This window comes from Heliangelus exortis, chromosome 27 (assembly GCF_036169615.1).
Source record: "Heliangelus exortis chromosome 27, bHelExo1.hap1, whole genome shotgun sequence".
In the NCBI taxonomy this organism is placed as follows: Eukaryota; Metazoa; Chordata; class Aves; order Apodiformes; family Trochilidae; genus Heliangelus; species Heliangelus exortis.
The window spans coordinates 729398-756649 of NC_092448.1; the positions used below are offsets into that span (position 1 = coordinate 729398).

The window sequence follows — 27252 nt, forward strand, 5'->3', positions numbered from 1 at the left end:
ATTACAACATTGACAAGAACCTATTATCAATACAATATGAAAAGCACATTTCACACTGCAGTGGAAGGACTTAAATACCTTTTTAGTATGAGGAAGGTCTGGTGTCCACTGGTGCATAGAACCAAGAGGGTAGAGGAGGCTTATCCGACAAAAATTGGTCGGGGGGCCCCAAAAGTGTCCCCAGACCCCTCCCGCGTCAGGGCACAGCGGAGTCCTAGTTTCCTCCATGGGTGCCAGATTGAGGCCCAAAAAGGCCTAATAAAATTGTTTAGAGACAGAATTCCAAGCCTTTAAACGGCAAAGGCACACTCTTCCCCCCCCTATTTTCCCTTTTTTTTTTTTTTTTTTTTTTTTTTTTTTTTTACTGTAGTGTCGTCAGCAGGGCTCATTCTCTGAGCAGCAGCAGTGTCTGTGGGGGTAGAGACAGCAGCTGCAGCTGTAGCAGATACACTGGCAATGCTCACCAGCCGTATCTGAGTTGTGCCCTTGTGTGAGGGGGGCGAGAAGCGGCTGCGGAGGCGGGAGTGGGGGTGCTCTCTGTACGAGGAGCAGCTCTCACTCTCCGCAGCAACTCTCGGCCTCCGAAAAGGCATACTCGTTCTCATAACTGTGGGGTTTTTTTTTTTTTCTTACTCCTCACCAATATATGAGAAAAATTAACCACTAGAAGATTCAAAAATGAAATGCTATTGCTACTAAAATCTGGTGGAGTCAGCCTGAAACAAAACAAAGTGGTACAATCTCCCAAGCCAAAACTCAAGCGTAATTACCAATATTTTTTTGTTTGTTTGTTTTGTTTTTTTGTTTGTTTGGGGTTTTTTTATCTCTGTATGAAACACCAGTGCACCATGCACCACAATATAAATCAATATTAAGAACCATATTGCAATATGGTCCTTAAGCAGCTTTATCTGCTTCTAGCATTTGCTCAGAAGCTTCTAACAATTGGGCTGCTTAGCACCTTTTGGAAGTAGTCCTAATGCATGTTTAGCTTTTTTTCATTAGCATTGTCATATGCCGACATATAAAAAATTGTTTTCATCTCTTCTGTCAAATCGGGATGTGATATTACCACTGAATATAAGTGATCCACAAATTTTGGATATGGCTCTGCTCCCCCCTGTTTAATATTTGTAAAAGAGGGAGTTGCTTGTGCAGGATCATGCACAGTTCGCAAAGCTTTATGCGCCAATTCTTGTGAAAGTTGTAACACTTCAGTTTGAAACCACGCCTGCAAATCTGCACGTACAAAAGGACAAGCACCAAGTAACATTTGTGCTTGCACTCCGTATAATGCATCGGTGTTCTGTCTAGGAATCACAGCTGCATTTTCACACAGCATTTGCCATTTATGATGAAATTGTAGTTGTTGAGAAGGAGTTAACAGAGTATTAATGAGCATTTTTGTGTCATATGGCGTCAACTATTGAGCAGTAAAAAGATGTTGCAAAAGAGATTAAGTAAATGACTCAAACCGATTTCAAACCGTACTGCACAATGGCAGCTTTGGCTTCTTTTATCATTTTCCAATCTAATGCGACTCCTGGTCCCACAATCACTGGAAAAGCATCGGAACCATATTGGGAACCTCTTCAACAACTGAATTAAAAAAAAAAAAAAAAGTAATAAATAGAAAAAAGAAATTTGCATGCAAGCATATTCTTGCTATAAAGAGCTCTAACTTTTGGTGGTCTTAAAGTTTTTACCTTAACGTGTCTTCCCAAACAGCCCAGACAGCTCAACAGCTGCAGTCAGCTCCAGGAGTAGGAGAGCTCTGACCTCAGAGAAGCCCAAGAGCTGACTGCTGCTTCTAACAAAACCCTCCCAGAGACTTGCCCAATCTCCTTTACCTTAATCCTTCACCAGATGCCCCTCAGACGTTTTAGTCTGAACTGGATGCCGAGGCACCACCTGAAAAAACACACAGGTAATGTTTTTTACTTCAATACAACTCATAACATTTAACACTTCCAGCAGCAAATTTCACAGTGCTCACCTTCCAAATGTCATGTCCCATTGAGATGAACTGCCTGCTCTACACAGCTTTGCAACCTAAAAAAAAAAAAAAAAAAAAAAAAAAAAAAAAATCCATTAATGCTACTCAGAGCAACTACATCCACCTGCCCTGTGACAGACTTTACCAAGCCTTGCTATGACATTCAGCTACCCACCTGCTTTGCTTTTTGTTCCACGTCCTGGACTTGTGCATCTGTAAGAAATAAATCAAACTAATCTCAGGGATTCTAATCAATATTGAAAGCACCTCCCCCACCAACACCAAACACTGACTAACCTTCAGGTGGCACCTTTCTCTCCTCCTCCAGCCTTTTCCTCCTCGTCCTTGTCACACAGCATCTGAAAAACAGTATTATGCAAGTTACTGAAATGCTGTTCAACAGCTGGAATATTCCCTTAGGGCTCTTCCAACAAACCCTGACCCTACAGCTCCAGGCAGGGAAGCTCCAAACCAAACACTCAAACAAACTCAAGACACAACCCTGCGAACCACGAAACTATGTCAAGAGACCACCAAGCAAGAAGCATGTCTCCGGCATCCAAGACTGCTAGGCAAGAAGACCTACAGCAATGTGACTGCGAAGCTAGGAAATGAAGCTATGGATGCCAAAAAACATGGACTTCAAGACCTGAGGACACAAGGACGTGGGGATCGATTCCCACTCTGGGAAAATCTAAGACTAGAGATGCTGATGCAGGTGGCAATGATGTTTCAGAAGATGACCATCAAGAAACTTCCAAGATGAAAGACCGATCTATGGTTTACATTTGTCACACAAGAAAAAGATGCTGCTGATCAGCACCGTGCTGATCAGGAAAGGCTTTGCAGGGATGATGCCCAAGATGCGAGACTTTTTCTGTGAGGACACACAGAAGACCATCAAGGCCTGAGGAAGCTCTAAGACAAAGACGGACAACACAAAACACACAACCCCAGACACCAAGGCTGGAGCTGCCCTGCCCACACTAGTATTGTGCTAGAAACTAACTGGCTCCGTTTATCCACGCAAAGGGGGCTTCTCCCAAACAGCACTCTCCCAGAAAGCAAAGTTCAAAATCCCTCCGGCACCTCCCAACCTCAACCCCCCCAACAATTCAGTCCCTCGACTTATCTTTTCGAGGGCTGGGGTTCGGAATCTACGTCCAGCAGCAAACACCACTCCGTGACAGGCATGTTCCTTCAGTACACACATTCCTATTCACCATCTGCAATCAGAAAAAAAAAAAAAAAAAAAGGAAAAAATCAGAATCCATGTCACCAGTTAGGACCGCTTCAGCCATCTCCAAACACTTACACTACAAAAAAAAAAAGAGGCCTCAGAAGAGTCCCACAGCTTTCTTCTCCCCTTCTTGATCCAGAGTTCAATCCTGTCTACACCACTGCTTTGGGCACCTAAAAAGAACAAGAGAGAGTTACTGTTCTGATGATTGATCATCACGAACTCCATGAACCTCCCCGTACCACCTCACCTTTAAGGGTCATCTGTTCTCAATGGTAGGAGGCACACCGCCTGCAAAAAAAGAGGAAACATTTAACTGAGTTGATATAAAACACGTGAACGACTCTGCACACAGCCATCTCACCTACTCCAACTGTTCCTCAAGACATGGCTTTGTCACTCCAGCACTGTGTGTGACACCTGCAAAAGTCAAGGCAAAAGGCACACGCTCAGATATTGCCTGCAACAACACCCAGGCCACTGTGACATCTATCTCCTGCTCCATTACCTTTGCCCCTCGCCCATCTGTCTGCCATCTCTTTGGGGTACCACGATGAGGTTAGGAGGGCACCTGAAAAACAAACAAACAAAAAAACCACAAAACAACAAGGGATGCTCATGACCAACCAATAATACAACACCTGAGAATAACTGCTCCTCCAGCCCACCGGCCATTGCTCACCTTGCCACAGCCACCTCTGGTGTCCGTACCCCGCTTCGCTCGCTGCTTCCACCTTCAAAATGACAACAAACCATAATGTGGTCAGGTAGCCAAGGGAGGCAGCTTGCCACCAACTGCACACCCTGACTAACCTTCAGCTGGTTCCCTTGTCTCCTCCTCCATCCATTTCTTGCTCATCCTTGACTTGCAGGATCGGAAAAACAGGATTACGCAAGTTACCGCACCGCCACTCAACACCGAGTCGGTCAGGTTGTGGTGCTTCTGTGGCCCCTGATCCTACACAGCAGGCAGGGCAGCTCCAAGCCAAACACTCACAGGCACAGACTGACCCGAGACACAGCCACGTGAGTCACAAGACTTGAGCTCGAGATAAAACTCGCAGCAAGAAGAGGGACTCTGGAATCCAAGACTTTTGGGCAATAAGACCTACAGCGATGCGTCTGCAAAGAGAGGGAATGAAGCGACGGATGCCCGAGAAGCCGCCTTCAAGACCTGAGGATGCAAGGATGTGGGGAATGAGTCCCCCTCAGGGAAACTGGGTGGACAGAGAGCAGATGACAATGCAATTGAGAACGACATTGCGGAAGACAACCATCAAGAAACTTCCAAGTCAAGAGACCGATCTGCAATTTAAACTCCTTGTGCAGAATAACATGCTGCTGATCAGTACCGTGCTGATCAGGAAAGGCTTTGCAGGGATAATGCCCAAGATGCGAGACTTGCTCTGTGAGGACACACAGAAGACCATCAAGACTGGCGGAAGCTCTAAGACAAAGACAGACAACACAAGATACACAACCCCACACACCAAGGCTGGAGCTGCCCTGCCCACCCTAGCATTGTGCTGGAAACTAACATGCTCTGTTCACCCACTCAAAGGGGGCTAATTGTAGACAGCCCTCTCCCAGATGCCACCTTCAAAATACCTCCTGGAACCAAGTTCCTATACTTAGCTTTCAGAGGGCTGTGGGTCTAAATTTATGTCCAGCAACGAAACCACGTTTTCTGACTAGCATGTTCCTGCAGTTTTAAGGTTCCTCTTCAACAACTGCATTAAAAAAAAAAAAAAAAAAAAAAAGTAATAAATAGAAAAAAAAAATTGCATGCAAGCATATTCTTGCTATAAAGAGCTCTAACTTTTGGTGGTTTTAAAGTTCTTACCTTAAAGAGTCTTCCCAAAGAGCCCAGGCAGCTCAACAGCTGCAGTCAGCTCCAGGAGTAGGAGAGCTCTGACCTCAGAGAAGCCCAAGAGCTGACTGAAGCCCCTGGCCAAAGGCTGTGGCTTATATACCACAGGCACCGCCACCACACAGCTTTTCCCACAATCCCCTGGGGAAGGGGAGGTGGCGATTACCACAAGGTATAAAAGCAGCCAGAGGAGAAGCAGTCAGTTTTCTCCTCTTTCTTCAGTTTGTGGGACAAGCAGAGAAACTCTGTGATGCTGGCTGAGGAATTTTGGGTTTTTTCTCTCTCCTTGTTACTTCAGCGACATGACCAGGTAAGAATTCAACCCTTAAGAGAGTAAAGGTCGTTGGAGGCTTGTATTAGACAGAAAAGAGGAAAGAACAAGTGGGGTGGGTCACAGATACGGACTCACAAAGTCTCCTGAAAGACTCAGAGGGGTGAGAGCTCTGCAACAAAGCTAGAAGTGCACTAGAGGCAAGCTGGAAGGCAGCATTCTGTTAGAGGGGTCATTTTTGGATCGAAGACACTGAAGAAAGCTGAGGGGCACAAGCAGCAGTCTGGAGGGGATTTTAATAGAGTACAGGTGTCCCTGGGAAAAACTACAAATGAGTCTCCGGAAGTCGGCCATCTTGTTACCGGAAGTCGGCCATCTTTTTAGCGAAAACCTACAAATGAGTCTCCGGAAGTCGGCCATTTTGTTACCGGAAGTCGGCCATGTTTTTAGCGGAAAACTACAAATGAGTCACCGGAAGTCGGCCACCTTGTTACCGGAAAGCTACAATTGAGTCACCGGAAGTCGGCCACCTTGTTTCCGGAAGTCGGCCATCTTGGTACCGAAAAACTCCAAATGAGTCTCCGGCAGTCGGCCGTCTTGTTACTGGAAAACTTCAAATGAGTCTCCGGAAGCCGGCCATTTTGTTACCGGAAGTTGGCCATCTTGTTAACGAAAAACTACAAATGAGTCTCCGGAAATCGGACAAACTGAAAGTTCAAAATTTAAGAGCCCCCAGTGTCCCCTGAGCGTAGAAACACACCATGTGGGAGATCCTCTGATATAACAGTCTGTGCCAGAAAAATCTTTCTGAAAATTGTTTCAGTCGTAATTTTTAAAATAATGAGCATGTCCAGTATAATGAGGATGCTGAGAGAATGCATTCTACTTTGCTCATACTTGCTTGTATATCTTTGTAGGGCTCCCGTGAATACAGAAGCATCCAACATGGGCTGTGGACAGAGAGCACCCCTTGTTTCAAGGTCACCAAGAGGAACCTCTGGAAAACAGTGCTTGACATTTTTCTACCCCATCTATGGAGCCGGGACTGGATTATGAAGTGTTGATCTACAAAAGGAAGGTGATGGTGAAGAGATTCCTTTGTGGAGGAGAAGAGGGGAAGGAAGGATCTCATGGCCGTGGGGATTGATGGAATTAGGAAAGTGACAGGAACTAGAAGGTAAGAAAAACAAGCAATAAAGCAGCCAAAATGGAATAGTGAACTGAAGTATGTGCTAGAATCCAAGTCTGGGGTTGTATAAAAAAATGTAAATTGTTCAGATATAGACAGCTTGGAATGGAGACCTGAAGAAACTGAAGTAACATCATTTCTTACAGATGAAGGAAGGGAAGGAATTATTGAAGGCATGTAAAGGCTGCAAGTACGAAAATAGTTCATTAATTCAATTTTTTTGGTGTCATGTATTTAACGGCTGTTTCCCCACCATTTTTGGCAGTTTTTTTCTTTCGATCACTTGTGTCCTTTTCCCTCAGGTGTCTAAAGCCCTGTCTGGATGTGACATCAACACTAAGCTGTGATAAACCAGCTGCTTCCTGCAGCGTGGCCTTTCTGAGGTGGCACCAAAGGCAAGGGGGGGGATGCAAAGCCAGAGCTCTGCCTTTGCTTTCAGCAGTGCCATCATTTCAGTGTTGCCAGAGACAAAGCCTGCTTCAGTTTCTCTGTCAGAGTGGAAGCCGAAATTGCTACTGACACAGCACTGGGCATGAAACTGCACTTCCTCTTAAAAGCCTGAAAATTAATGTGTTAGAAATACCACATGCCGAATGAGTCTGAGAATTTCTCTAAAGGTGTAGAGCCACTGATCTTTGATTTAAATGGAAGTTGGATTGTTTTGGGCTGTTCTACTGTTCTTTTAATTTGATACTGGCCAGAGGTCCTGTGTTGACATTAGAGTGGGAGGTTGGTATTGTTGAGTTTTTAGGTTTTGCTCTTGCTGTGCTGGATATTCTGGTTGGATGATAGTGAAATATTCCAGTAGATTTTTGGAGCACTGGATCTGGGCACCTAAATGATTGTAAATATTCTCTGCTTGTGGCTCAGACTTGAGTAAATGTAAATATGGAAAGTGACTGCATGGCAGCACTGTGTGTTGCTGTTTCTGTTCCTTTTCATGTCTGTATATTTCTGTGCTACTAGGACCGGCTTTTCTATTTGTACAGATATTTGATCTCTTTCCTTTGTCTTGCCTTTGTTACCCAAATTGAGGAGAAGTTCTTCCTCTCTGCTATCTATTGATAGTGATTTGTAAAGTTTTGTAGGGTGAATTTGGTCAGAAATTGTTAACCAGCGGAGGAAATTCCAGCTCTTTGTTGATAGGGAAGAGAAGTGTCTTCCTTGTTTTTTGGCTAATAGGTGTCCAAAAAACATCTTAGTTTTATTTGTAATTTTTCAAAAAAATACCCGATGAGAATAACTCTGTTACATAAATAGATATTGACATGTGGTGTATTTAGCTTTTGATTCCATTCAAGGTCCAGATGATTCAGGTGCAGTCATTACAATCCAGTTTTGAAATAGTGCTCTCGGCCTGGCTTTGATCAGAGGTTTGCTTGCAGATGTCACTGGACTGAAGAAGTTGCCTAAGATGGAGCTGAAGCAGTTCCTGTCTGTTTAGAAAAGACAGCAATATGGGCCAAGAGCAGTGCTCCTTTTTTCCCTTGCAGACACAACTGGCTTAATTTACGCTGTGCCCAGCCAGTTCCACTTGCTCTTCTTCCAGCTCTACCTTTTTTTAAAATGTTGTATTTTGTTTCTCACCGGTTGTCTCTTTCGCTAAATTTAATTTATTAATTGAGGTTTGGTGTGCAAGTCATAAATCAAAATTTTTTTCCTAATATCCAACCTAAACCTTCCCTGACAAAGCTTAAGTTCATCCCCTGTTGTCTTACTGGCAGCTACTCGGGAGAAGAGCCCGACCCCCAGAGCAGCCCTGGTGTGTCAGCTCTTAAATGGCAGAAATCTCCATGTGGGTGTTTGTTTTTGGTGACTTTGGAACGAACACCATTAGAGACGTTCCTTTTTGTTGTGTTGGCTCAAGCCTGTTCTTTGTTTAAAAAAAAAAAAAAAAAACCAAAACAAACCACCTTTTTTTTGGAAAGGAAAAGGGAAAAGCTTTTTCTTGGCTTGCTGGCTGCATTTCTGAAGGGTTGCCGTTGTTATCAGTACTCTGATTGCTTGGCCAGGGAGGTTTGAGAAAATAATTTTCCTGAAGAGGGCCCAGTGTAGCACAAAAGAAAGTAACTGTCCTTTCACTATTAGGAAATCTAGGAATAAATTAAGTTATCTGGCCACAGCATGACTATTATTTTCTTGTTTCCCTAAGGATCCCTAAGGATTTGGCGTAACTAAGGAAATCTATCAAAGTTCTGTGCTTTGAGTGTGTAGAACATGTAGATTCTGAAAAAAACCCCACAGCAAAATCATCTCATTATGATAAATGGCTGAGTCTCTGGTAGTAGCAAATGAGACTTAGTTTTATTTTGGCGAATAAAGGCAAAGCAAACAGCGCTGGGTGCGTGGGGAGTCTCCACATTAAATTAAATTAATATTAAAAGTTTAATCTTTTGGCTTATATTCCATACTTTAATACATATTCATATCTATTCTAATACATATTCGTGACCATTCTGGGAATAGGCTGGGTTATGTTTATTAGTTCTTGGAAGAGGCAGCCTTCAAAGGCACGTGCCCACTTTATCTCTGAGGGTCTTTTTGACCCCCGTCTGGTGGTCGCTGGATGAAGTCAGTGTCTGCCTCAGTTTCCCCTCTTGTCACCCTTCGATTCCACACATGAGCTCCTTCGCCCTTACCTGTGCAACACTCTGCAGTCAGCAGCAAAACCAGCTTAGGTTAGCACAAGAGGATGTACATTGGAGCCTTTTTTTAAGGTACAGGAACTGTGCATGTCTTGTTTCTTGTTCCCCTAAGCCTTGTGGTCATACAAGGAAAGGTTACATCTCATTCCCCTGATTCAACATTGTGCCTTATCCACACGAATCCATGTGTTTGCATATTTCACACTACAAAGAGGAAAGTGGATTATTTTATAAATATTCACAGTTGTTAAAATGTTCCTAAAGAGCAGATAATGTTGCCTCGAAATGAGATGAATCCAGACTGGTTTTAATTGTGTTATGAGGTGAAGTGAGAAATTTTGAATTAAGAAGCCAAGAGAGCAACCGAGGGGTCAAATGTTTGTGGGTTTTGGTGCAAAAGGAAAATAGTAACCTGATTGGTGGTGGTGCTGTGGGTAGGGTTCTATGTGAGGGTTAGGGCCAGCAGAAGTTTTCCTAACCGGGCTTTAAATCGGAAGCTTGGGGCAGCTTCTCCCTGCTGCGAGTTTTTTGTTGCTGTTTTTTTTCGCCCACCACGCATTCTTCCTGGCAGTTAACCCCCACCTCCAGGTTCCAGGAGCCACATCAGGAAGCTTCCCAGAATTTCGAGATTTCCTTCCCACCCTTGCCCTGCTCGGGCTCCCGTCTCTGGTGCCTGCAAAAGCAGAAGCTTTGAGCATTTCATAGGGACTTTGTGAAGGCAGAGCTTGACTGTGCTGCTGCTTTTAAAGAGGCTGAGTATGTATCTGGGGGCTGAGGAATAGGTATAAAGACTGAAAAATTGGGGGTTGCTTTTTTTTGGGGGGTTTCTTTGGGTTTTTTAGGTTTTTTTTATTTTTTTTTGTTTGTTTGTTTGTTTATTTGTCGGGCACGTGAGCTGGGAGCCCGAGAAGGTCATGGGTGGGAAGAAATTCCAAGGTCCAGGTAAATTTCTGAGGTGTCTCCTGGAAGCTGGGGGAGGGAAATTGCCAGGAAGAATTTGTAGAAAAAAATAGAAATAAAAAAAAAATATTAGCGGGAGCAGATCTAGATGCCCGGTCAGGAACTGGGAGCAGGGAGGGATTAGGGTGTGATGTTCTCAGGTGGGTTCCAGCTGAGGCTGCTTCATCCCAGGTGGGGACAGTCCAGGAGGGGAGGGTTTTTTCCCAGGGGATTGTGGGAAAGAGGTGGGGAAGGAAATCCCACAGCAGCTCCAGGAGGGAGAGGGGATCAGAGCCAGCATGGGGTGAGGAAGGGCAGGTCCTGTCTGACCAACCTGAGCTCCTTTTATCATCAGGGGAAGGCTGTGGATGGAGTCTGCCTGGACTTGAGGAAAGCCTTGGACACCATTCCCATAGCATTCTCCTGGAAAAGTTGTCAGCCCAGGGCTCAGACAGGAGCACTCTGTGCTGGGGTAGGAACTGCTGGAAGCCCCCAGAGAGTGGTGGTGAACAGTGCTGATCCAATTGGTCCCCCCCAGGGATCAGTGTTGGGCCCAGTGCTGTTTAATATCTTCATTGGTGATTGAGGTGAGGGGATTGAGTTCACCATTAGCAAATCCTCAGATGACCTCAAGATGGGGGGCAGTGTGGATCAGCTGGAAGGCAGGAGGGCTCTGCAGAGGGACCTGGACAGACTGGAGAGTTGGGCTGATCCCAACGGGATGAGGTTCAACATTCCGAGTGCTGGGTCCTGCACTTTGGCCACAACAACCCCATGGGGGCTCAGAACAACAGACTGGAAAGTGTTCAATAGGAGATTGTGCAGGCAATGGCCCTTGGACCAATTCCAACAGGGGCAGACATTAAAAAATGTGCTCTACACTGGAACTGGGAATGGGGGTCCTACATGGAGCCTCTGGCAGAAAGAAAGCTCCAGGAGAGCTTCCGAGGTCGACCTCTAGGATTTTGGGGTGGGAACTCCAAAGGCTCTGAGGCCAACTACACAGCCACTGAAAGAGATTTTGGCCTCATCCAAAGGAGTTAGAGCTGCTTCAGAAGTGATTGGTACTGGAGCAGCAATTCAGGACTTGGTGCTGAACTTCTCAGGTTAGCAGTGAGAAACCTCCTGCAGATCTTGAGGGGGTAACAACAGTCTGAACACCTCTGCTCCCCAGGGACCCATGTCCCAACAAACCCGACACTTTTGAGTGCCTGGAAAACTTCCTGCAGAGGGATGCTGAGCTGAAAGAAGTTTTCTGTGCCAGGAGCAAAGAGGGTTTCACTTGCAGGAGTGGAGACCAAAGCCCGGGGCTAGGAAGAGGTCCTTCTGGGGTCCATCACTCCCCCAGATGTGACAAGTGCCTTTCTAGGCTTGAGTGTTCCCAGGAGCCCAAGCAGGGTGGGAGGCTGACAAAGTGCTGCTCGTCTGCTCCATCCAGCTCCACATCCTGAGAACCCTTGGGAAGTGCCCAACAGACTGAGAAGATGTTCCCAGAAGTACTCACAGGCCTGGCTGTGCTCCTGGGAGGGCAGGTAGCGTGCCAGAGAGGGGGTGTAGGTCAGACACTGCAGGACAGCCTTGAGGAAGCAGCTGTTGCCCCTCTTCTGGAGTCCTGCTCCAGCTCTTGGGCTGTGCTGCCCATCTGTGTTTCCTTGTGAAGCCATTCCCACAGCAACCACTGCAGGGAAATGACATTTTAGGAAGAGAGGAGACCACTTGAGTGCTTCAAAACCTCTTTGAGAAGCCAAGGGCTCTACGGGAACACCCAGAGCACCCAAGCCAGAAAAACCAGGGGCAGCTGTTGTTGAAGTTGGCTGCTCAAGAATTACTTTGGGGAAACAAAGATTGTGCCCCTGCTTGCTTGGCCAAAAGTCCAAGCAGCCCACACTTTGGCCTGGTGTCACTTGATGACAACAAGCCACCCCGAGCACAGAAGGGACCCCACTGCAACTCAAGCTGCTGGTGAAGCTGGGGCTCACCGGAGTCGTTCCCCAGCACAACTCTCAGCTCCTCTCAGGAAGAGAGGGAAAATCTCAGGCTGTCAGCACGCTCTCCAGAAGGAGAGGACCAACAGCAAGCCCCTCACCTGAAGGCAAAGAAACCATTGTAGCTCATCCCAAGGATTCCAAAATGCCCCCGTCAAAAGGCACGGGACAGCATCCGTCCTCGGGAGCGTTGGAGCGGTGCCTGGAGGTGCTGCAGAGCTGTCCCTGTCACAGGACTCCACCTGACAGCAGTGCCCCAGGACCTTTGGAAAGGCCACCTCGTGTGCCACTTGGTCTGCAGAGCTGCTCACCTGTGGCCTTAGCAGAAGGAGCAAAGAGGAGGAATTCTTCCCACAGCTCCGGCCAGCCGGGAAAAGTCGCAGGAGCTGGGAAGGGAGAGACCTCTCCTTGTATCCCGACTCGAGCTCCTCTCTCCTCTGTCCTGGCAGTCCAGTCAGAACCACCTCATTCCGAGGAGGGAAGCTGAGGAGAAGCAGGCAGGAAAGGACCAATGGTCGGAAGGAACAAAAGAAAAGAGGTGGGCGAGTAGCCAAGGAAGGAGGTGAGGTAGCCCGCAGGTCAGCTCAGCCACGCTGGCATCCTCTGGCCCTCTCCTTGGGCTTTTCTAGCCCTGGATCCATGATGTCTCAGGTGTCACCTGGGTGCCACATCATGACCTCTTTGCCATACAGGCCCACTGCCCGTGTTCTAGAACCCTCCAGGTCCGTGGCAGCCACCAGAGTCTCTGGTGGTCTGTAGCACCGGGCAGCAGCCATGGGTCACTGTAGGAAAAAATTCGCGGAGGCTTAAAGGACGACACGCAGTCACCAATACGGTTAAAGTGAAGTCGTTTATTAACAGTGGACACTCGCTTTATATAGAGCCTTTGTTTATATAACGATATCTTGCAGGTGGCTATATCTTGGACACAAATTCTGTTCTCACAGAACTTCTGCTGGCTTCCTCATTATCCTGTTATTTCTTCTTTTCTACTGCCAGCTCCCTGATCTTTTTCCCAAAGCTCCTCTTTCAGTAACCTTGCAACTGGGTCTCAAGGCCCTTAGTTTACTCTAGCTAAAGCTAAATAGTCAGGATTGCTCACATGTCTGTTTTCTTCCAGACAGTTTCCCAACATATCCCCCTTTTTGTTTTTGAGCAATCCTGACTTATTTCATTATGTCAGATAACATGCTAATAATACATTGCCATAAACAACATATTAATAATACGAAAGCATCAAAACCAATAATAACAAATATAATTGATAAACCTTGTCTAATTAAATCTCTAAGCTATCCCCATATCCTTAAGTGATTTAACCATTCATTTAACCCAGTATATGCAACAGTTAGTTTTTCATGTTATCTTAATCAATCACTTTTGGTTGTGAATTGACTCTGAATGATCAGATAAATTCATGCAAATACACTCCATCAAAGTCTTCACAAACATAACCTAAAAGCTAATAATAAAAAGTCAGTGGCAGCACGATATTGTAAAACTCTATGTCTGACACTATCAACCTCTTTTAGCATCTGTGTTAAAATACCAGAAGTTAAGTTCATCTACTTAGCAGTGCAACAGAATAGCACAATCAACAATCAACACATAGACAAGAGATCCCATAATCAACATATAAACGATCACATGAATTACAACATTGACAAGAACCTATTATCAATACAATATGAAAAGCACATTTCACACTGCAGTGGAAGGACTTAAATACCTTTTTAGTATGAGGAAGGTCTGGTGTCCACTGGTGCATAGAACCAAGAGGGTAGAGGAGGCTTATCCGACAAAAATTGGTCGGGGGGCCCCAAAAGTGTCCCCAGACCCCTCCCGCGTCAGGGCACAGCGGAGTCCTAGTTTCCTCCATGGGTGCCAGATTGAGGCCCAAAAAGGCCTAATAAAATTGTTTAGAGACAGAATTCCAAGCCTTTAAACGGCAAAGGCACACTCTTCCCCCCCCTATTTTCCCTTTTTTTTTTTTTTTTTTTTTTTTTTTTTTTTTACTGTAGTGTCGTCAGCAGGGCTCATTCTCTGAGCAGCAGCAGTGTCTGTGGGGGTAGAGACAGCAGCTGCAGCTGTAGCAGATACACTGGCAATGCTCACCAGCCGTATCTGAGTTGTGCCCTTGTGTGAGGGGGGCGAGAAGCGGCTGCGGAGGCGGGAGTGGGGGTGCTCTCTGTACGAGGAGCAGCTCTCACTCTCCGCAGCAACTCTCGGCCTCCGAAAAGGCATACTCGTTCTCATAACTGTGGGGTTTTTTTTTTTTTCTTACTCCTCACCAATATATGAGAAAAATTAACCACTAGAAGATTCAAAAATGAAATGCTATTGCTACTAAAATCTGGTGGAGTCAGCCTGAAACAAAACAAAGTGGTACAATCTCCCAAGCCAAAACTCAAGCGTAATTACCAATATTTTTTTGTTTGTTTGTTTTGTTTTTTTGTTTGTTTGGGGTTTTTTTATCTCTGTATGAAACACCAGTGCACCATGCACCACAATATAAATCAATATTAAGAACCATATTGCAATATGGTCCTTAAGCAGCTTTATCTGCTTCTAGCATTTGCTCAGAAGCTTCTAACAATTGGGCTGCTTAGCACCTTTTGGAAGTAGTCCTAATGCATGTTTAGCTTTTTTTCATTAGCATTGTCATATGCCGACATATAAAAAATTGTTTTCATCTCTTCTGTCAAATCGGGATGTGATATTACCACTGAATATAAGTGATCCACAAATTTTGGATATGGCTCTGCTCCCCCCTGTTTAATATTTGTAAAAGAGGGAGTTGCTTGTGCAGGATCATGCACAGTTCGCAAAGCTTTATGCGCCAATTCTTGTGAAAGTTGTAACACTTCAGTTTGAAACCACGCCTGCAAATCTGCACGTACAAAAGGACAAGCACCAAGTAACATTTGTGCTTGCACTCCGTATAATGCATCGGTGTTCTGTCTAGGAATCACAGCTGCATTTTCACACAGCATTTGCCATTTATGATGAAATTGTAGTTGTTGAGAAGGAGTTAACAGAGTATTAATGAGCATTTTTGTGTCATATGGCGTCAACTATTGAGCAGTAAAAAGATGTTGCAAAAGAGATTAAGTAAATGACTCAAACCGATTTCAAACCGTACTGCACAATGGCAGCTTTGGCTTCTTTTATCATTTTCCAATCTAATGCGACTCCTGGTCCCACAATCACTGGAAAAGCATCGGAACCATATTGGGAACCTCTTCAACAACTGAATTAAAAAAAAAAAAAAAAGTAATAAATAGAAAAAAGAAATTTGCATGCAAGCATATTCTTGCTATAAAGAGCTCTAACTTTTGGTGGTCTTAAAGTTTTTACCTTAACGTGTCTTCCCAAACAGCCCAGACAGCTCAACAGCTGCAGTCAGCTCCAGGAGTAGGAGAGCTCTGACCTCAGAGAAGCCCAAGAGCTGACTGCTGCTTCTAACAAAACCCTCCCAGAGACTTGCCCAATCTCCTTTACCTTAATCCTTCACCAGATGCCCCTCAGACGTTTTAGTCTGAACTGGATGCCGAGGCACCACCTGAAAAAACACACAGGTAATGTTTTTTACTTCAATACAACTCATAACATTTAACACTTCCAGCAGCAAATTTCACAGTGCTCACCTTCCAAATGTCATGTCCCATTGAGATGAACTGCCTGCTCTACACAGCTTTGCAACCTAAAAAAAAAAAAAAAAAAAAAAAAAAAAAAAAATCCATTAATGCTACTCAGAGCAACTACATCCACCTGCCCTGTGACAGACTTTACCAAGCCTTGCTATGACATTCAGCTACCCACCTGCTTTGCTTTTTGTTCCACGTCCTGGACTTGTGCATCTGTAAGAAATAAATCAAACTAATCTCAGGGATTCTAATCAATATTGAAAGCACCTCCCCCACCAACACCAAACACTGACTAACCTTCAGGTGGCACCTTTCTCTCCTCCTCCAGCCTTTTCCTCCTCGTCCTTGTCACACAGCATCTGAAAAACAGTATTATGCAAGTTACTGAAATGCTGTTCAACAGCTGGAATATTCCCTTAGGGCTCTTCCAACAAACCCTGACCCTACAGCTCCAGGCAGGGAAGCTCCAAACCAAACACTCAAACAAACTCAAGACACAACCCTGCGAACCACGAAACTATGTCAAGAGACCACCAAGCAAGAAGCATGTCTCCGGCATCCAAGACTGCTAGGCAAGAAGACCTACAGCAATGTGACTGCGAAGCTAGGAAATGAAGCTATGGATGCCAAAAAACATGGACTTCAAGACCTGAGGACACAAGGACGTGGGGATCGATTCCCACTCTGGGAAAATCTAAGACTAGAGATGCTGATGCAGGTGGCAATGATGTTTCAGAAGATGACCATCAAGAAACTTCCAAGATGAAAGACCGATCTATGGTTTACATTTGTCACACAAGAAAAAGATGCTGCTGATCAGCACCGTGCTGATCAGGAAAGGCTTTGCAGGGATGATGCCCAAGATGCGAGACTTTTTCTGTGAGGACACACAGAAGACCATCAAGGCCTGAGGAAGCTCTAAGACAAAGACGGACAACACAAAACACACAACCCCAGACACCAAGGCTGGAGCTGCCCTGCCCACACTAGTATTGTGCTAGAAACTAACTGGCTCCGTTTATCCACGCAAAGGGGGCTTCTCCCAAACAGCACTCTCCCAGAAAGCAAAGTTCAAAATCCCTCCGGCACCTCCCAACCTCAACCCCCCCAACAATTCAGTCCCTCGACTTATCTTTTCGAGGGCTGGGGTTCGGAATCTACGTCCAGCAGCAAACACCACTCCGTGACAGGCATGTTCCTTCAGTACACACATTCCTATTCACCATCTGCAATCAGAAAAAAAAAAAAAAAAAAAGGAAAAAATCAGAATCCATGTCACCAGTTAGGACCGCTTCAGCCATCTCCAAACACTTACACTACAAAAAAAAAAAGAGGCCTCAGAAGAGTCCCACAGCTTTCTTCTCCCCTTCTTGATCCAGAGTTCAATCCTGTCTACACCACTGCTTTGGGCACCTAAAAAGAACAAGAGAGAGTTACTGTTCTGATGATTGATCATCACGAACTCCATGAACCTCCCCGTACCACCTCACCTTTAAGGGTCATCTGTTCTCAATGGTAGGAGGCACACCGCCTGCAAAAAAAGAGGAAACATTTAACTGAGTTGATATAAAACACGTGAACGACTCTGCACACAGCCATCTCACCTACTCCAACTGTTCCTCAAGACATGGCTTTGTCACTCCAGCACTGTGTGTGACACCTGCAAAAGTCAAGGCAAAAGGCACACGCTCAGATATTGCCTGCAACAACACCCAGGCCACTGTGACATCTATCTCCTGCTCCATTACCTTTGCCCCTCGCCCATCTGTCTGCCATCTCTTTGGGGTACCACGATGAGGTTAGGAGGGCACCTGAAAAACAAACAAACAAAAAAACCACAAAACAACAAGGGATGCTCATGACCAACCAATAATACAACACCTGAGAATAACTGCTCCTCCAGCCCACCGGCCATTGCTCACCTTGCCACAGCCACCTCTGGTGTCCGTACCCCGCTTCGCTCGCTGCTTCCACCTTCAAAATGACAACAAACCATAATGTGGTCAGGTAGCCAAGGGAGGCAGCTTGCCACCAACTGCACACCCTGACTAACCTTCAGCTGGTTCCCTTGTCTCCTCCTCCATCCATTTCTTGCTCATCCTTGACTTGCAGGATCGGAAAAACAGGATTACGCAAGTTACCGCACCGCCACTCAACACCGAGTCGGTCAGGTTGTGGTGCTTCTGTGGCCCCTGATCCTACACAGCAGGCAGGGCAGCTCCAAGCCAAACACTCACAGGCACAGACTGACCCGAGACACAGCCACGTGAGTCACAAGACTTGAGCTCGAGATAAAACTCGCAGCAAGAAGAGGGACTCTGGAATCCAAGACTTTTGGGCAATAAGACCTACAGCGATGCGTCTGCAAAGAGAGGGAATGAAGCGACGGATGCCCGAGAAGCCGCCTTCAAGACCTGAGGATGCAAGGATGTGGGGAATGAGTCCCCCTCAGGGAAACTGGGTGGACAGAGAGCAGATGACAATGCAATTGAGAACGACATTGCGGAAGACAACCATCAAGAAACTTCCAAGTCAAGAGACCGATCTGCAATTTAAACTCCTTGTGCAGAATAACATGCTGCTGATCAGTACCGTGCTGATCAGGAAAGGCTTTGCAGGGATAATGCCCAAGATGCGAGACTTGCTCTGTGAGGACACACAGAAGACCATCAAGACTGGCGGAAGCTCTAAGACAAAGACAGACAACACAAGATACACAACCCCACACACCAAGGCTGGAGCTGCCCTGCCCACCCTAGCATTGTGCTGGAAACTAACATGCTCTGTTCACCCACTCAAAGGGGGCTAATTGTAGACAGCCCTCTCCCAGATGCCACCTTCAAAATACCTCCTGGAACCAAGTTCCTATACTTAGCTTTCAGAGGGCTGTGGGTCTAAATTTATGTCCAGCAACGAAACCACGTTTTCTGACTAGCATGTTCCTGCAGTTTTAAGGTTCCTCTTCAACAACTGCATTAAAAAAAAAAAAAAAAAAAAAAAGTAATAAATAGAAAAAAAAAATTGCATGCAAGCATATTCTTGCTATAAAGAGCTCTAACTTTTGGTGGTTTTAAAGTTCTTACCTTAAAGAGTCTTCCCAAAGAGCCCAGGCAGCTCAACAGCTGCAGTCAGCTCCAGGAGTAGGAGAGCTCTGACCTCAGAGAAGCCCAAGAGCTGACTGAAGCCCCTGGCCAAAGGCTGTGGCTTATATACCACAGGCACCGCCACCACACAGCTTTTCCCACAATCCCCTGGGGAAGGGGAGGTGGCGATTACCACAAGGTATAAAAGCAGCCAGAGGAGAAGCAGTCAGTTTTCTCCTCTTTCTTCAGTTTGTGGGACAAGCAGAGAAACTCTGTGATGCTGGCTGAGGAATTTTGGGTTTTTTCTCTCTCCTTGTTACTTCAGCGACATGACCAGGTAAGAATTCAACCCTTAAGAGAGTAAAGGTCGTTGGAGGCTTGTATTAGACAGAAAAGAGGAAAGAACAAGTGGGGTGGGTCACAGATACGGACTCACAAAGTCTCCTGAAAGACTCAGAGGGGTGAGAGCTCTGCAACAAAGCTAGAAGTGCACTAGAGGCAAGCTGGAAGGCAGCATTCTGTTAGAGGGGTCATTTTTGGATCGAAGACACTGAAGAAAGCTGAGGGGCACAAGCAGCAGTCTGGAGGGGATTTTAATAGAGTACAGGTGTCCCTGGGAAAAACTACAAATGAGTCTCCGGAAGTCGGCCATCTTGTTACCGGAAGTCGGCCATCTTTTTAGCGAAAACCTACAAATGAGTCTCCGGAAGTCGGCCATTTTGTTACCGGAAGTCGGCCATGTTTTTAGCGGAAAACTACAAATGAGTCACCGGAAGTCGGCCACCTTGTTACCGGAAAGCTACAATTGAGTCACCGGAAGTCGGCCACCTTGTTTCCGGAAGTCGGCCATCTTGGTACCGAAAAACTCCAAATGAGTCTCCGGCAGTCGGCCGTCTTGTTACTGGAAAACTTCAAATGAGTCTCCGGAAGCCGGCCATTTTGTTACCGGAAGTTGGCCATCTTGTTAACGAAAAACTACAAATGAGTCTCCGGAAATCGGACAAACTGAAAGTTCAAAATTTAAGAGCCCCCAGTGTCCCCTGAGCGTAGAAACACACCATGTGGGAGATCCTCTGATATAACAGTCTGTGCCAGAAAAATCTTTCTGAAAATTGTTTCAGTCGTAATTTTTAAAATAATGAGCATGTCCAGTATAATGAGGATGCTGAGAGAATGCATTCTACTTTGCTCATACTTGCTTGTATATCTTTGTAGGGCTCCCGTGAATACAGAAGCATCCAACATGGGCTGTGGACAGAGAGCACCCCTTGTTTCAAGGTCACCAAGAGGAACCTCTGGAAAACAGTGCTTGACATTTTTCTACCCCATCTATGGAGCCGGGACTGGATTATGAAGTGTTGATCTACAAAAGGAAGGTGATGGTGAAGAGATTCCTTTGTGGAGGAGAAGAGGGGAAGGAAGGATCTCATGGCCGTGGGGATTGATGGAATTAGGAAAGTGACAGGAACTAGAAGGTAAGAAAAACAAGCAATAAAGCAGCCAAAATGGAATAGTGAACTGAAGTATGTGCTAGAATCCAAGTCTGGGGTTGTATAAAAAAATGTAAATTGTTCAGATATAGACAGCTTGGAATGGAGACCTGAAGAAACTGAAGTAACATCATTTCTTACAGATGAAGGAAGGGAAGGAATTATTGAAGGCATGTAAAGGCTGCAAGTACGAAAATAGTTCATTAATTCAATTTTTTTGGTGTCATGTATTTAACGGCTGTTTCCCCACCATTTTTGGCAGTTTTTTTCTTTCGATCACTTGTGTCCTTTTCCCTCAGGTGTCTAAAGCCCTGTCTGGATGTGACATCAACACTAAGCTGTGATAAACCAGCTGCTTCCTGCAGCGTGGCCTTTCTGAGGTGGCACCAAAGGCAAGGGGGGGGATGCAAAGCCAGAGCTCTGCCTTTGCTTTCAGCAGTGCCATCATTTCAGTGTTGCCAGAGACAAAGCCTGCTTCAGTTTCTCTGTCAGAGTGGAAGCCGAAATTGCTACTGACACAGCACTGGGCATGAAACTGCACTTCCTCTTAAAAGCCTGAAAATTAATGTGTTAGAAATACCACATGCCGAATGAGTCTGAGAATTTCTCTAAAGGTGTAGAGCCACTGATCTTTGATTTAAATGGAAGTTGGATTGTTTTGGGCTGTTCTACTGTTCTTTTAATTTGATACTGGCCAGAGGTCCTGTGTTGACATTAGAGTGGGAGGTTGGTATTGTTGAGTTTTTAGGTTTTGCTCTTGCTGTGCTGGATATTCTGGTTGGATGATAGTGAAATATTCCAGTAGATTTTTGGAGCACTGGATCTGGGCACCTAAATGATTGTAAATATTCTCTGCTTGTGGCTCAGACTTGAGTAAATGTAAATATGGAAAGTGACTGCATGGCAGCACTGTGTGTTGCTGTTTCTGTTCCTTTTCATGTCTGTATATTTCTGTGCTACTAGGACCGGCTTTTCTATTTGTACAGATATTTGATCTCTTTCCTTTGTCTTGCCTTTGTTACCCAAATTGAGGAGAAGTTCTTCCTCTCTGCTATCTATTGATAGTGATTTGTAAAGTTTTGTAGGGTGAATTTGGTCAGAAATTGTTAACCAGCGGAGGAAATTCCAGCTCTTTGTTGATAGGGAAGAGAAGTGTCTTCCTTGTTTTTTGGCTAATAGGTGTCCAAAAAACATCTTAGTTTTATTTGTAATTTTTCAAAAAAATACCCGATGAGAATAACTCTGTTACATAAATAGATATTGACATGTGGTGTATTTAGCTTTTGATTCCATTCAAGGTCCAGATGATTCAGGTGCAGTCATTACAATCCAGTTTTGAAATAGTGCTCTCGGCCTGGCTTTGATCAGAGGTTTGCTTGCAGATGTCACTGGACTGAAGAAGTTGCCTAAGATGGAGCTGAAGCAGTTCCTGTCTGTTTAGAAAAGACAGCAATATGGGCCAAGAGCAGTGCTCCTTTTTTCCCTTGCAGACACAACTGGCTTAATTTACGCTGTGCCCAGCCAGTTCCACTTGCTCTTCTTCCAGCTCTACCTTTTTTTAAAATGTTGTATTTTGTTTCTCACCGGTTGTCTCTTTCGCTAAATTTAATTTATTAATTGAGGTTTGGTGTGCAAGTCATAAATCAAAATTTTTTTCCTAATATCCAACCTAAACCTTCCCTGACAAAGCTTAAGTTCATCCCCTGTTGTCTTACTGGCAGCTACTCGGGAGAAGAGCCCGACCCCCAGAGCAGCCCTGGTGTGTCAGCTCTTAAATGGCAGAAATCTCCATGTGGGTGTTTGTTTTTGGTGACTTTGGAACGAACACCATTAGAGACGTTCCTTTTTGTTGTGTTGGCTCAAGCCTGTTCTTTGTTTAAAAAAAAAAAAAAAAAACCAAAACAAACCACCTTTTTTTTGGAAAGGAAAAGGGAAAAGCTTTTTCTTGGCTTGCTGGCTGCATTTCTGAAGGGTTGCCGTTGTTATCAGTACTCTGATTGCTTGGCCAGGGAGGTTTGAGAAAATAATTTTCCTGAAGAGGGCCCAGTGTAGCACAAAAGAAAGTAACTGTCCTTTCACTATTAGGAAATCTAGGAATAAATTAAGTTATCTGGCCACAGCATGACTATTATTTTCTTGTTTCCCTAAGGATCCCTAAGGATTTGGCGTAACTAAGGAAATCTATCAAAGTTCTGTGCTTTGAGTGTGTAGAACATGTAGATTCTGAAAAAAACCCCACAGCAAAATCATCTCATTATGATAAATGGCTGAGTCTCTGGTAGTAGCAAATGAGACTTAGTTTTATTTTGGCGAATAAAGGCAAAGCAAACAGCGCTGGGTGCGTGGGGAGTCTCCACATTAAATTAAATTAATATTAAAAGTTTAATCTTTTGGCTTATATTCCATACTTTAATACATATTCATATCTATTCTAATACATATTCGTGACCATTCTGGGAATAGGCTGGGTTATGTTTATTAGTTCTTGGAAGAGGCAGCCTTCAAAGGCACGTGCCCACTTTATCTCTGAGGGTCTTTTTGACCCCCGTCTGGTGGTCGCTGGATGAAGTCAGTGTCTGCCTCAGTTTCCCCTCTTGTCACCCTTCGATTCCACACATGAGCTCCTTCGCCCTTACCTGTGCAACACTCTGCAGTCAGCAGCAAAACCAGCTTAGGTTAGCACAAGAGGATGTACATTGGAGCCTTTTTTTAAGGTACAGGAACTGTGCATGTCTTGTTTCTTGTTCCCCTAAGCCTTGTGGTCATACAAGGAAAGGTTACATCTCATTCCCCTGATTCAACATTGTGCCTTATCCACACGAATCCATGTGTTTGCATATTTCACACTACAAAGAGGAAAGTGGATTATTTTATAAATATTCACAGTTGTTAAAATGTTCCTAAAGAGCAGATAATGTTGCCTCGAAATGAGATGAATCCAGACTGGTTTTAATTGTGTTATGAGGTGAAGTGAGAAATTTTGAATTAAGAAGCCAAGAGAGCAACCGAGGGGTCAAATGTTTGTGGGTTTTGGTGCAAAAGGAAAATAGTAACCTGATTGGTGGTGGTGCTGTGGGTAGGGTTCTATGTGAGGGTTAGGGCCAGCAGAAGTTTTCCTAACCGGGCTTTAAATCGGAAGCTTGGGGCAGCTTCTCCCTGCTGCGAGTTTTTTGTTGCTGTTTTTTTTCGCCCACCACGCATTCTTCCTGGCAGTTAACCCCCACCTCCAGGTTCCAGGAGCCACATCAGGAAGCTTCCCAGAATTTCGAGATTTCCTTCCCACCCTTGCCCTGCTCGGGCTCCCGTCTCTGGTGCCTGCAAAAGCAGAAGCTTTGAGCATTTCATAGGGACTTTGTGAAGGCAGAGCTTGACTGTGCTGCTGCTTTTAAAGAGGCTGAGTATGTATCTGGGGGCTGAGGAATAGGTATAAAGACTGAAAAATTGGGGGTTGCTTTTTTTTGGGGGGTTTCTTTGGGTTTTTTAGGTTTTTTTTATTTTTTTTTGTTTGTTTGTTTGTTTATTTGTCGGGCACGTGAGCTGGGAGCCCGAGAAGGTCATGGGTGGGAAGAAATTCCAAGGTCCAGGTAAATTTCTGAGGTGTCTCCTGGAAGCTGGGGGAGGGAAATTGCCAGGAAGAATTTGTAGAAAAAAATAGAAATAAAAAAAAAATATTAGCGGGAGCAGATCTAGATGCCCGGTCAGGAACTGGGAGCAGGGAGGGATTAGGGTGTGATGTTCTCAGGTGGGTTCCAGCTGAGGCTGCTTCATCCCAGGTGGGGACAGTCCAGGAGGGGAGGGTTTTTTCCCAGGGGATTGTGGGAAAGAGGTGGGGAAGGAAATCCCACAGCAGCTCCAGGAGGGAGAGGGGATCAGAGCCAGCATGGGGTGAGGAAGGGCAGGTCCTGTCTGACCAACCTGAGCTCCTTTTATCATCAGGGGAAGGCTGTGGATGGAGTCTGCCTGGACTTGAGGAAAGCCTTGGACACCATTCCCATAGCATTCTCCTGGAAAAGTTGTCAGCCCAGGGCTCAGACAGGAGCACTCTGTGCTGGGGTAGGAACTGCTGGAAGCCCCCAGAGAGTGGTGGTGAACAGTGCTGATCCAATTGGTCCCCCCCAGGGATCAGTGTTGGGCCCAGTGCTGTTTAATATCTTCATTGGTGATTGAGGTGAGGGGATTGAGTTCACCATTAGCAAATCCTCAGATGACCTCAAGATGGGGGGCAGTGTGGATCAGCTGGAAGGCAGGAGGGCTCTGCAGAGGGACCTGGACAGACTGGAGAGTTGGGCTGATCCCAACGGGATGAGGTTCAACATTCCGAGTGCTGGGTCCTGCACTTTGGCCACAACAACCCCATGGGGGCTCAGAACAACAGACTGGAAAGTGTTCAATAGGAGATTGTGCAGGCAATGGCCCTTGGACCAATTCCAACAGGGGCAGACATTAAAAAATGTGCTCTACACTGGAACTGGGAATGGGGGTCCTACATGGAGCCTCTGGCAGAAAGAAAGCTCCAGGAGAGCTTCCGAGGTCGACCTCTAGGATTTTGGGGTGGGAACTCCAAAGGCTCTGAGGCCAACTACACAGCCACTGAAAGAGATTTTGGCCTCATCCAAAGGAGTTAGAGCTGCTTCAGAAGTGATTGGTACTGGAGCAGCAATTCAGGACTTGGTGCTGAACTTCTCAGGTTAGCAGTGAGAAACCTCCTGCAGATCTTGAGGGGGTAACAACAGTCTGAACACCTCTGCTCCCCAGGGACCCATGTCCCAACAAACCCGACACTTTTGAGTGCCTGGAAAACTTCCTGCAGAGGGATGCTGAGCTGAAAGAAGTTTTCTGTGCCAGGAGCAAAGAGGGTTTCACTTGCAGGAGTGGAGACCAAAGCCCGGGGCTAGGAAGAGGTCCTTCTGGGGTCCATCACTCCCCCAGATGTGACAAGTGCCTTTCTAGGCTTGAGTGTTCCCAGGAGCCCAAGCAGGGTGGGAGGCTGACAAAGTGCTGCTCGTCTGCTCCATCCAGCTCCACATCCTGAGAACCCTTGGGAAGTGCCCAACAGACTGAGAAGATGTTCCCAGAAGTACTCACAGGCCTGGCTGTGCTCCTGGGAGGGCAGGTAGCGTGCCAGAGAGGGGGTGTAGGTCAGACACTGCAGGACAGCCTTGAGGAAGCAGCTGTTGCCCCTCTTCTGGAGTCCTGCTCCAGCTCTTGGGCTGTGCTGCCCATCTGTGTTTCCTTGTGAAGCCATTCCCACAGCAACCACTGCAGGGAAATGACATTTTAGGAAGAGAGGAGACCACTTGAGTGCTTCAAAACCTCTTTGAGAAGCCAAGGGCTCTACGGGAACACCCAGAGCACCCAAGCCAGAAAAACCAGGGGCAGCTGTTGTTGAAGTTGGCTGCTCAAGAATTACTTTGGGGAAACAAAGATTGTGCCCCTGCTTGCTTGGCCAAAAGTCCAAGCAGCCCACACTTTGGCCTGGTGTCACTTGATGACAACAAGCCACCCCGAGCACAGAAGGGACCCCACTGCAACTCAAGCTGCTGGTGAAGCTGGGGCTCACCGGAGTCGTTCCCCAGCACAACTCTCAGCTCCTCTCAGGAAGAGAGGGAAAATCTCAGGCTGTCAGCACGCTCTCCAGAAGGAGAGGACCAACAGCAAGCCCCTCACCTGAAGGCAAAGAAACCATTGTAGCTCATCCCAAGGATTCCAAAATGCCCCCGTCAAAAGGCACGGGACAGCATCCGTCCTCGGGAGCGTTGGAGCGGTGCCTGGAGGTGCTGCAGAGCTGTCCCTGTCACAGGACTCCACCTGACAGCAGTGCCCCAGGACCTTTGGAAAGGCCACCTCGTGTGCCACTTGGTCTGCAGAGCTGCTCACCTGTGGCCTTAGCAGAAGGAGCAAAGAGGAGGAATTCTTCCCACAGCTCCGGCCAGCCGGGAAAAGTCGCAGGAGCTGGGAAGGGAGAGACCTCTCCTTGTATCCCGACTCGAGCTCCTCTCTCCTCTGTCCTGGCAGTCCAGTCAGAACCACCTCATTCCGAGGAGGGAAGCTGAGGAGAAGCAGGCAGGAAAGGACCAATGGTCGGAAGGAACAAAAGAAAAGAGGTGGGCGAGTAGCCAAGGAAGGAGGTGAGGTAGCCCGCAGGTCAGCTCAGCCACGCTGGCATCCTCTGGCCCTCTCCTTGGGCTTTTCTAGCCCTGGATCCATGATGTCTCAGGTGTCACCTGGGTGCCACATCATGACCTCTTTGCCATACAGGCCCACTGCCCGTGTTCTAGAACCCTCCAGGTCCGTGGCAGCCACCAGAGTCTCTGGTGGTCTGTAGCACCGGGCAGCAGCCATGGGTCACTGTAGGAAAAAATTCGCGGAGGCTTAAAGGACGACACGCAGTCACCAATACGGTTAAAGTGAAGTCGTTTATTAACAGTGGACACTCGCTTTATATAGAGCCTTTGTTTATATAACGATATCTTGCAGGTGGCTATATCTTGGACACAAATTCTGTTCTCACAGAACTTCTGCTGGCTTCCTCATTATCCTGTTATTTCTTCTTTTCTACTGCCAGCTCCCTGATCTTTTTCCCAAAGCTCCTCTTTCAGTAACCTTGCAACTGGGTCTCAAGGCCCTTAGTTTACTCTAGCTAAAGCTAAATAGTCAGGATTGCTCACATGTCTGTTTTCTTCCAGACAGTTTCCCAACATATCCCCCTTTTTGTTTTTGAGCAATCCTGACTTATTTCATTATGTCAGATAACATGCTAATAATACATTGCCATAAACAACATATTAATAATACGAAAGCATCAAAACCAATAATAACAAATATAATTGATAAACCTTGTCTAATTAAATCTCTAAGCTATCCCCATATCCTTAAGTGATTTAACCATTCATTTAA

The 27252-nt window shown here is 45.9% G+C and overlaps 2 protein-coding genes and 1 long non-coding RNA gene across 3 annotated transcripts in view; 2 read left to right on the plus strand and 1 right to left on the minus strand.

Moving 5' to 3' along the window:
* The window catches only part of LOC139787944 (ankyrin repeat domain-containing protein 7-like), a 118687-nt gene that overhangs the window by 67747 nt on the left and 23688 nt on the right, over window positions 1-27252 (plus strand). The gene's annotated exons all lie outside the window — the stretch shown is intronic.
* LOC139787948 (uncharacterized) overlaps window positions 1-27252 on the plus strand; it is a 112714-nt gene that overhangs the window by 57800 nt on the left and 27662 nt on the right. The gene's annotated exons all lie outside the window — the stretch shown is intronic.
* The window catches only part of LOC139787626 (POTE ankyrin domain family member B-like), a 133773-nt gene that overhangs the window by 34792 nt on the left and 71729 nt on the right, over window positions 1-27252 (minus strand). The window lies entirely within an intron of this gene.